The sequence below is a fragment of the Rhincodon typus genome, chromosome 12, assembly GCF_021869965.1.
Source record: "Rhincodon typus isolate 14 chromosome 12, sRhiTyp1.1, whole genome shotgun sequence".
Classification (NCBI taxonomy): domain Eukaryota; kingdom Metazoa; phylum Chordata; class Chondrichthyes; order Orectolobiformes; family Rhincodontidae; genus Rhincodon; species Rhincodon typus.
Window position 1 is genome coordinate 5,159,091 of NC_063343.1, and position 11,687 is coordinate 5,170,777.

The window sequence follows — 11,687 nt, forward strand, 5'->3', positions numbered from 1 at the left end:
CGTTGTTCCGCAGATGTCTCATTACCCTGCTGGGTAACATCATCAGTGCAGCCCCTGATGAAGCGTTGGTACATTTTTCCATCTGGTATTTAAACCCTGGTGTCCGTTGAGCTGGATTACCTCACTTCCGGTTTTCCTTCGCATTGGAGTGTATACGGGGTCAAGCTCTTTGTGTTTGTTGATGGCTTTCTTTGTGGAGTACCGGGCTTCTAGGAATTCTCGTGCTTGTCTCTGCTTTGCTTGTCCTGGGATCCTGGTGTTGTCCCAATCGAATTGGTGGTTCTCCTTATCCATGTGGATGGAGATGAGTGAGTATTGGTCGTGTCTTTTTGTAGCCAATTGGTGTTCGTGTATAGAGATAACAAGGTGTAAAGCTGGATGAACACAGCAGGCCAAGCAGCATCAGAGGAGTAAGAAGGCTGATGTTTCGGGCCTAGACCCTTCCCCAGAAATGGGGGAGGAGAAGGGGGTTTCTGAAATAAATAGGGAGAGAGGGGGAGGAGGATAGAAGATGGATAGAGGAGAAGATAGGTGGAGAGGAGATAGACAGGTCAAAGGGGCGGGCATGGAGACCCTTGTTGTTAATTTCCTTCCTGTTTGTCCGATGCAATGTTTGTCACAGTCTCTGCAGGGAATCTTGGATATGACATTAGTCCTGTCCATAGTGAGTAGTGGGTCTTTGGTTCGGGTGAGCAGTTGGCGTAGGGTTGATGTGGGTTTGTGTGCTACTCTGATGCCCAGTGGTCGTAGGAGTCTTGTGGTCAGTTCAGATGTGTTCCTGATGTAAGGTAGCATGATGAGTGTGTCGGGACGTGTAGTATCTTCCTGGTGTCTTTCGTGTAATAGGCATCTTTTGACCCAGTTTTTTGGGTATCCGTTGTCTTTGAATACTTGGAAGAGGTATTCTTCTTCTTGGCGTAGCTCTGTGTTGCTGCAGTGTGTTGCTGCCCATTTAAATAATGTTCTCATGCAACTTCATTTGTGTGCGTTAGGGTGGTTACTTGGTAAATTCAGTACTTGGTCGGTGTGTGTGGCTTTCCTGTGTACCTTTGTTAGGAATTCCCCTTTGGTCCTGCGTTCCACAATGACGTCCAGGAATGGGAGCTGTTTGCTCTTCTCCTCTTCTCTGGTGAATTTGATTCCAGCGAGAGTGTTGTATATTAGTTTGTGTGTCTCCTCTAGTTTGATCTGATTAATAATGACGAAGGTGTCATCCACGTAGCGTATCTATAGTTTCGGTTGGATTAGCGGAAGGGCCGTACTTTCAAGTCTCTGCATCACTGCTTCAGCTCTTAGTCGGAGATAGGTGATCCCATGTGTGTCCCGTTGATCTGTTCGTATATTTGGCCGTTAAAGGTGAAGTGGGTGGTGAGGCATAGGTCCAGTAGCTTCAGCATGTTGTTTGTGGAGATGGTGTCATTGGGGTCTTGTTCTTGTTTTAGTAGTCCTGTCATTATTTCTCTTACTAGTAGTATGTCTATCAATGTGAATAGGGCAGTAACGTCAAACGATATCATGGTCTCGTTGCCATCTATTCTTATGTCCTTGATGGAATTGAGGAACTCTTGGGCTGAGTGGATTGAGTGGGGTGACTCCACTCCATTGTGAAGGAAAACCGGAAGTGAGGTAATCCAGTTCAAAGGACACCAGAGTTTAAATACCAGGCGGGAAAACTCAACAGCGCTTCATCGGAAGCTGCACTGATGACGTTACCCATGAGGGTAATGAAACATCTGCAAAACAACGAACCAGCTCGGCGAGACAACCAACCACAACATCCACAACGCGAGCGACAAATCTACTCTAAAACCTTAGACATATAAAGAGACACTTGGAGGAGGGTGAGGAGCTTCTCTGGATTGGAGTCCTCCTTTTCTCCATGGGAGATTTGGAATGAGGGTTTATTGCACACAGCAGTCTTCTGCAACCATTGGTTAAGTCGGCTCACAGACTCCCAGGACACCTACAATTTCTGGGACCTCAAAAAGTCCATTTATGTTGGGTGTGGGAGGGGGTTTGAGATTGTTACACATCTCCTTCTGGAATGTGCTAATGCAAAGGAAGACGGATGCAGCAGCTTTTTGGTGAGGTAATCCCGAGCAGCTGTTCCCTGAGACGCACACAGAGACAAACGTCGACTGTACCTGGAGGACTACAAACTCGGTGAAAGACACTCTCTGGTGTTTGCCCAAAACCTGTTGGCCTTCCAGGTCAAGGAGTCGATCCCGACCAAGTGTTGCAGACTGGCACACTCCAAGGTCTGGCACTACATGCTGAGGGATGCACTAAAGCTTGGGGCATCTGCTGCGAAGGCACAGTGGGGAAAGGCCCTGCCTGAGGTCTTTGTGCTGAAGTTAAATGGGGTGGGGACCAGATATCAGACCCTCCTAGTGCCTCAATGCATGTAAACATAGTCTTGTATGTGTAAGAAATGTCTTTGGTTTGTTTGGATACAGTCAAACTCCAGTGTTTGTTTGTTTCCTCAACATACTACTGTACTGCGTTTGTGACTATGTTTTTATATGTACAGATATTTTTATGAATAAAGTGTGTTTCTAAAATTAAAAAAAAATGTTGCAAACCCTTTCGTTACTATTGGAGGGGGCTATTCTTCTCAAGTTTTGTTTTCACTTCATTCTAACGGCGCTGGTCTTTTGCCTCCCTCTGTGTTGAGTGGCAGGTGGATCAGAGGACTGCGTGCTGGGTTTGCTCCTGGACTTGGCCAAGATGGCTGTCAACAAGCCCAGGAAGCAAGCTTTTGAGGTGGCTGATCAACCCCAGCGTCTCGCTCTGGTCCGTGGTTACACCGTCAGCCTGGTACCCCTGGACAGGGGGCACGTTTAATTGGCCAATGCGCTCCTGACCTTCCACAACTTATGGGCACCGCTGGGGCTTAGAGTGCATCATTTTTACCCTCAACATGTTATCTTTATTGAACGAGTTTGCTTGTTTCCTGGAAGGGTTGCTTCTTTCATTAGTTGGTTCATTTGACTTGATTCACAGAGACACCTTGGCCTGTAAATTTCACCGAGTGGTTAAGGTGATGGATTTGAAATTTATCATCCAACTTTGAAACCTGCCAATTACACCCTTCATCATTCTTAATTTTATTCTGTTAAAGCTTTTGTTACAGTATTCCATCAAGCGGCTGTTCTTTGGTTAATTGGTTCATTTATTTATTGTACTTTCTGAAAGGTACAAAGTACTTATCCCTTTAAGGGGCTATTGATTAGTTCATTTGTTCGCTTGTTTTTAGTTTGCTTCAAGTGTACAAGAAGAGACGTTTATTGTCACTGAGACTGGTTTATAGAGTTAAGACTTATATTGTAATGTTTCACTTTGTGAATAAATTGAAAACAAAGTAAAGACTGACTTCTGATTTCTTCTTTCCACCACTTCTGGAGTTCAAAAATAATTGCTTCTCTTCCTGCCCCTGCACTGCTTCTGTAAAGTCTCCCAATGGATTTACCCCCAGTTACCTCACGGTGGCTCAGCGGTTAGCACTGCTGCCTCACAGCACCAGCGACCTGGGTTCGATTCCACTCTCGGGTGACTATCTGTGTGAAGTTTGCACATTCTCCCCGTGTCTGCGTGGGTTTCCTCCGGGTGCTCTGGTTTCCTCCCACAATCCAAAGATGTGCAGGCTACAGTTGGATTGACCGTGCTAAATTGCGCCATAGTGTTCAGGGAGGTGTAGATTAGGTGGGTTATTGCGGGGTGGGTCTGGGTGGGATGCTCCAAGGGTCGGTGTGGATTTGTTGGGCCAAAGGGCCTGTTTCCACACTGTAGGGATTCTATGATTCTTCATCTCAGAGATACCCGGTAGTGAATAGTCTAAAGTCAGGCAGGTCAGGTTCTTCAGGTCTGCTGGCAAAGCCAGTTGTTACTCTCCATCACCTCTTGTGACTCCTACAGGGACCATGTAGTTAGTCTGCTTTGCTGTCACCCAACATGAGCTAAGCCATCCATTCACTGAGTTGAGCGTTGGGAAGACCGAAGACTGAAGACTCTCGCCAGTGAATGTTTCTGGGTGAATCAGTTCACTTGCAGCCCTGGCATCTGAACTGAGATCAGAACATTCTTTTGAGCACAATGACTATTTATTTCCACCTCTGTAAAGTCATCCATATCCACCTCCATGCTTTTTTGACTTCAAGACTTCAACAGTTCAAAGAATTTCTCCCAACATCCGACCTCCTTAATCATCCAGCTGATGCAGAACTCAGGACACTGTGGGTGGACTACAGCAGTTCAAGAAGGTGGCTCGAATCATCTTCTCAAGACCAACTCAGGATGGGCAGGTTGGCTTGACCAATGATGCTTATATCTCAAGAAAGAAAGAAAAAAAAACAAACACTTTGCACCCTTCATTCTCTTATCAACCTGTTTGATAATGTCATGACTCAGTTCTGGAGCAGGTAGGACTTGAACATGGGCCTCCTGGTCCAGAGATATGATTGCTACTACTGCACAACAAGAGCCCTATGTTGCAGCCTTTATTTATATCCAGAAGTGCTCTTACACACAACTGAACATCTTACTCTCCATCACTAAACCACACCTGGTGCTTTTTTTCCATCCATCAGTAAATCACTCATGCTTTCTAATTGATTCATTCACATACATCAAGCCCAATGCAGAGCATCAAAGGTGAGGGAGAAGTGGGGAGACAGGGAGTGGTACTGTACACCCTTCATCATTTATAACTGGTTCAATTTGCCTGGTTTAGACTTTATTTTGAAGTCTGGCCTCATGTCCTAATCAAAAGTGGCGAGGTGGACTCTCTTGGAAAGGCCCCCTTAAGTTGATGTTCATTTTCACTGGCATTTGTATGTGCAACGTACAAGATTTTACATAACAAAAGATATTTAACTCACTGAGAAGGGACTTTTGTATGCATCTGAAACTAATGAAATTATTCAGTCTATATTTTAAATGCATTTTTAGCGATTTTACTCCATCCCTCACAGATGGAGTACCATTGTTAGAAGACCTATTTTCAGTGATAAACCCATTTTCAGTTGCATTAATAGAACTGCACCAGGTTACTTAAATATATCAAACAATACATTTTAATAGAATGAAAAGAAATAACTACTTTCTTCAGTGGTGTTCTGATTAAATTGTATCACTGAAGGTTTTACATTTAGGAAAATGCGCATTAATTTCATCAGCATTTTAATATAACCAACGCAACTTTGATCACATTTTAGGTACAATTCCCTCATTGACGGAGAACCGCTGTTTTTGATACATTCACCTTTTGGCATCTTGCGAGGGTGAGATGAGTGAGATTGAGAAGCCAGGATATTGAGTGGGAGTGGGGATGGAATTCTATTGAACAAATTCCAATCCCCTGTAGTACTGCCTGCTGATCCTTCGATGCACTATCCTGCAGTAAGCATCAAACAAAAGTAGCAAGCACTTCCCAGTGAGACTGTCCTGCCAAACATCCCCCGATCAACAGAGTAAATTGGACGCAGAATTTCTGCTGTCACTTTATTGAAAGGTTGCAGGATTCAGACAAGTTCCTCTTAAAAGTTACAAGGGCTCTAAGCAATAATAGGTAATGATGTAATTGTGGTGGCATTCCATAATTAAAACATGTCGTTACCACTAAAACCATAAGCAAGGACATTCTCTTCTGTGTCAGGAAAACAAGCAGCTCATTTTTTGCAGCTAATCCATCTCTTTTGCTTCTATTCATTGCCATGGCTACCTCAGGCCCCTTAGAACCAGACCTAATTAGCACAGTGGACCTAATTGGTTACATGATACTTGTTGCCAGAGCACAGAGCATTTATTTAGTACATGCCAGCACCCAAGGCAGGGATTATCAGTGATCTGTCTCCTTTTCTCTCGTTCCGAAATCATTCCAGGAGGAAAACGAGGAGCAGCTCGATTGTGACACCTTCCAACATCCGAAACAGTTACTATGGCAATATTTACGATGTCTCCAAATCTGAGTTTGATTCAATTATTTTGTGTCAGATTAGATAAAGGAAGTCTTCAGTGTTGCCAACTGTTAGTTGCGGTCTCTCCCATTCAGTTCTTTCTGTTACTCAAGTGAATCAGACATTAAGCGGAAATCAGTTTCTGGTTTGCTGAAAAATAGCAGTTGAATACTGTAGCCATAGGGTGCTAGGGCACAGTTTCTTGCCAATGACTTCCCGTATAGCAAGGTTCCAACATGCGCTCTTGTCTTGGAGAAAGAAACGGTCACAGCCACCAACCACTTCTTATGGGCCAAGAATTAAGGGTGTGGTATTTATCTACATGGCCGTCTTTGATACCTTGTGGCATTTTCCACCCCTATCATAATATATTGCACACTGGGTTAGTTTTTTTTTTGCGATAACTTGCTTGTAACAATCGATTTGCTTGTAACAAACATCGATTTTCCGAAGAAGGGTCTAGGCCCAAAACATCAGCTTTCCTGCTCCTCTGATGCTGCTTGGCCTGCTGTGTTCATCCAGCTCTACACCTTGTTATCTCAGATTCTCCAGCATCTGCAGATCCTACTATCTCTTGCTTGTAACAATGTTCCTTTATCCCGGGCCGATCTAGTGATTAGTGGGTTTTTTTTATTCATTCACAGGATGAGGGTGTTGCTGGCTAGGCGAGCTTTCAATGCCCATCCCTAATTGCCCAGAGGGCAGTTAAGAGGCAACCACATTGCTGTGGGTTTGGAGTCATATGTAGGCCAGACCAGGTAAGGATGGCAGTTTCCTTCCCTAAAGGACATTATTGAATCTGATGAGTTTTTCCGACAATCGACAATGAGTTCATCATCATCATTAGACTCTTAATTCCAGATTTGCTCTGCACATTGAATTCAAATTCCATCATTTGCCATGGTGGGATTCAAACCCAGGTCCCCAAAACGTTACCTGGGTCTCCGGATTAACAGTCCAGTGTTAATAACACTAGGCCATTGCCATCCCTGAGTTAGGGTATACCTCGCCATACAGAATAGGCATTGCTCCCAGACGGCAAGAAAGTGTGTTGGACGATAGTCATAAGTATATTTACTAGGTCATTAGGGATTTGGTACAGATACCTCTACTCCCTCTGAACACCAAGGTAGAACTGCTAGACCAGGCAGCAACAGAGGAGCAGGAAAGTTGCAGAAATGTCAACTTTCCCTGCTCCTCTGATGCTGCTTGGCCTGCTTGTTCCTCCAGCTCCACACTGTGTTATTTCTGATTCCAGCATCGGCAATTTTTACAGCTCTGGGTGAGTAGAAAGAACCATAGAACCCTACAGTGTGGAAACAGGCTCTTCGGCCCAACAAGTCCACACCAAACCTCAGAGCATCTCACCCAGACACATCCCACATAATCTACACATTCCTGAACACTACGGGGCAACTTAGCATGGCCAATCTGCTTAACCTGCACATCTTTGGACTGTGGGAGGAAACCGGAGCAAACCCATGCAGACACAGGGAGAATGTGCAAACTCCACACAGACAGTCACCCGAGGCTGGGATCAAACCCGGGTCCCTGGCGCTGTGAGGCAGCAGTGCTAACCACTGAGCCACCGTGCTGCCCTACTGCTAGAACTGCTAGCCTCTGCTCTCAGGTTGCGTCAGGAGATTGGCTGGAGACAATGTAACATAAGCACTAATCCCCTCAAATGCATCACCTTAGAGAACAATTTCCCTATCTTGACTATGTCCTGAATCCATGGATGTTGGTTTAGATCCATTGGCTTCATATGCAGCTTAACCCTCTCGACCGGTTGAGCCAGGTGGAGATCTTTGGCCTGTGCTTTGTAGTGGTTTCTCTGGTGAAGTAAAATTCCCAGCACTAATTCCATCATTGGCATTGAGTGTTCTGTTGTATCAACTTATTCTCCAGGCTGTTCCATCACCTGAGCATCATCAGTGAAAGATTCCTGAGTGACGGTCGAGTGGACTGTGTTATCCATTCTCGTTCAGTATTGCATCTTCTCACCAAATTTTGCTGAGTTTTAGCTTCTGGTTTGATTTCAGTCAGGACAGGAGTGGAGGTGTGGTGAGATATATGGAAAGACTGGGTTGACTGGGCTTGTACTCGCTGGAATTTGGAAGAATGGTTGGGGTGGGTGTGGAGATCTCATAGAAATATATAAAATGCCGATGGGACTGGACAGGCTAAATGTGGGAAGAATTTTCCTGATGTTGGGGAAGTCCAGAACAAGGGGTCACTGTCTAAGACTAAGGGGTAAGCCATTCAGGAATGAGATGAGGAAGAATTTCTTCACTCAGGGAGTTGTGAACCTGTGGAATTCTCTCCCACAGGAAGCTGCTGGGGCCAGTTCAAAAAGGAGCTGCACGTGGCCCCTGAGGCTGAAGGGATCAAGGGGTATGGGGAGAGGCAGGAGTGGGATATTGAGATTGTATGATCAGCCATGATCTCATTGAATCGTGGTGCAGTTTGGTGGGCTGAGTGGCCGCCCCCTGCACCTATTTTCTATGTTTCTAATGAGACAGCAGCCCTATGATCTGGTAGGACTATCGTGACTTTACGTTTTACTTATTAGGACACACAATAAACATTCTTGCTGCCTAAGAACAGTGCCGTTTCAAGAAAAGAATGGCAGTAGCAAACTATGACAGGCAATCCCTGCCCAATACCACAAATGCTCGAGGTAGCAAATAGAAAACACATTAACCATGTGGGTGAGCGATGTGAATTCTGGATTCAGTGTCCTTTTATTCTGCCCAGTTGGTACATCTTTGAAGCACAGTCATAATTCATTTATCAATTTCATCCGAACAACTAAAAAAGCCCCTCAGAAATGCATAATGAAAACCCGTCATTTACACAAAACTGATCAGAGCTCAAAAACATACTCCTCCCTTCAATGACAATTGGCACTGTTCTTGGTCTACATAATACCCTCGGGAATAAAAGCTGAATGCTGAGGAATAATTACTGCCTTGGCCCAGGCATTCCATAGGAAGCGTTATACTTGGGTCAGGCATTTTCTATAATGCAGCAAAACCGGAATGGATTTCGCAAATGGAGATTCTATACTTGGACCCAAGATACCTTCACTTGGAGTCGCTTGTAACTCTGATACTCAGCATGGGTCTTTGCTTTCCTCTTTTAGCAGCTGCCTGCAGTGACAATAAAAGAGAAGTCGGTCTGTTTCAATCCCATTTGACACACACAGTTAGCCTTTGAAATTTTGCGCACTTCATTCATTATTTACAAATGACATTAGACAGTTGTTGACTTAGCTTTTGAATGGAGATCATCAATGCAGCAAGAACAATGTGACATGTTTTGGCAAGAATCACCGAGAATCCCTACAGAGTGGAACAAGGCCATTCGGCCTTGGGCTGATACTCCGACGAGCATCTCAGCAAGACCCAGCACCACCCCCCACCCCACCTTACTCTGGCTAATCTGCCTAAACTCCACATGTTTGGACTGTGGGACGAAACTCCCCACAGACACTCGGCCAAGGCTGGAATCAAACTCAGATCCCTAGCACTGTGACACAGCAGTGCTAGCCACTGTGCCACCCATGTATCTGCATGCCACAATGTAGGTAGATGGGCTACATCTTCTGCCCTCTGACTCGATTCCAGCTGGCTGGTAAACTATGAAAGGAGTTCTGAAGAAGAATCACTGGATCCGAAAAGTTAACCCTGCTTTCCCTCCACAGTTGCTGCCAGACCTGCTGAGTTTCCCCCAGCAATTTCTGCTTTTGTTTGTGAAAGGATCCTGCTATTTTCTTACACGGTTCCTCCGTTCCCTTCATTTATTTCACAGCCACAGTTACAAAACCTGACAACCTGTAATTTCACTGTCTTCATTGTGGGGAATGAACAGCCTGGATACCTCTTGGTGTTCATTCATCCATCTACTCCCAACGAAGTCATTGCCTGTCCTTATCCAGTTCACCCAATTCCCAAAATCTAGGTAAAACTGAAACAAAAAGGATTTAATCCAGTGAATGTACAGTCGACAGGCTACTGTGAAAGAACAATGGTACTCTGTGCTATTATGACAGCACGTACATCAAAGGAATAGAATTAAACACACATCTGAGGTTCTATAATTCACCCCTCACAAAAAGAATTTAGGAACAAATTACTGCAGATGCTGGAATCTGTACTGAAGACAAAAAAATGCTGAGAGATCACAGCGGGTCAGACAGCATCCATGGAGACAGGGCAAGCTAACGTTTCAAGTCTACATGAGCTCTGATGAAGAGTCATCGAGACTCGAAACGTTAGCTTGCTCTCTCTCCATGGATGCTGTCTGACCTGCTGTGATCTCCAGCACTTTTTGTTTTCACGAAAAGAATTAAATTCACATTCCTCTTCCAGGGGTCACAGTCTAAGAATAAGGGGTAAGCCATTCAGGACTGGGATGAGGAAGAATTTCCTCACTCAGAGAGCTGTGAACCTGTGGAATTCTCTCCCACAAGTAGCTGTTGGGGGCCAGTTCATTAGGTATATTCCAGAGGGAGCTGGATGTGGCTCTTGTGCTGAAGGGATGAAGGAGTACGGGGTGAGGCGGGAGCGGGATACTGAGCTTGCATGATCAGATATGGTCATGTTGAATGATGGTGCAAGCTCAAAGGGTTGAATGGCCTACTCCTGCTCCTAGTTTCAATGTTTCTAATGGCAAAAATCTTTCTTACTGCCCCCAACACAGGGCTGCAGGGCGGCACTGAAAAGAATCGTTTCCTTCTCCATAAAGGATTATAAGTCGCGATCTGTAAACCAGCGACTGACGGTGTGGTTCCAAGGCTTCAGTGAGTGTTCCTGTCAGTCGAGAATGCTTGATAAATAAACACAATTCCTCTGCTAACGAGGTACAGCATTCACACAGGGGTGCAGGAGCCTGGGAAACAGAAATGCTTCTCATGTCACGGCTAATAAGCCAAATATTACTGCAGGAGAGACAATCAGAATGAATGTGCAGTGTTTAAGTTTGACATTATACAGCGCATGAATCTAATAGCATAATCAATGAGTCACCTACAGAAACAGAATGGGTACTGCTTCACAATGATTTATTCTCTTGGTGTTTGAGGCACTGGGCCAGCACTGAAGCACTTTCCATCTCTGTAATAACCTTAATGGAATGTGATTGCAGATGGCTGCTTCATAAATAAATAAATAAAACTAAACACAGGCCCGCTGGCAAAGATACAGCACTCTTCGTATCTCATCAATAAACTATTCTCAAATATTTAAAAGCTAAAAGCAGCAGAGAGACCAGTGCGCACAAATCACTGAAGGTGGCAGGGTGAGTTGAGAAAGCTATTGATTACGACTGTGGGACACTGGGCACCACATTTCAGAAAGGATATATGAAGACGTTAGACAGGATACAGAAACAATCCATGAGAACGATTCCAGGAATCAGGAACTTTGGTTACGAGGATAGATTGGATAAGCTCGGGCTCTTCTCCTTGGGTCAGGGAACATTGGGAAGAGATTGGACAGCAGTGTTCAAAGCCACTTGGGTCTGGACAGAGCAGACAAGGAGGATCAGAATGATTGCTGCCAGCCTGAGGTGACTGGCAAAAGAAGGAAAACCGACATGGGGGAGAAATGGTTGTTTAAGCAAGTGGCTCACAGCTCAAATGCAATGCCTGGAACTATAGTGGAGGCAGATTCAATTGTGGCTTTCAAAAGAGTACTGGTCTGCTATCTTACGAAAACAAATTTGGGCAAA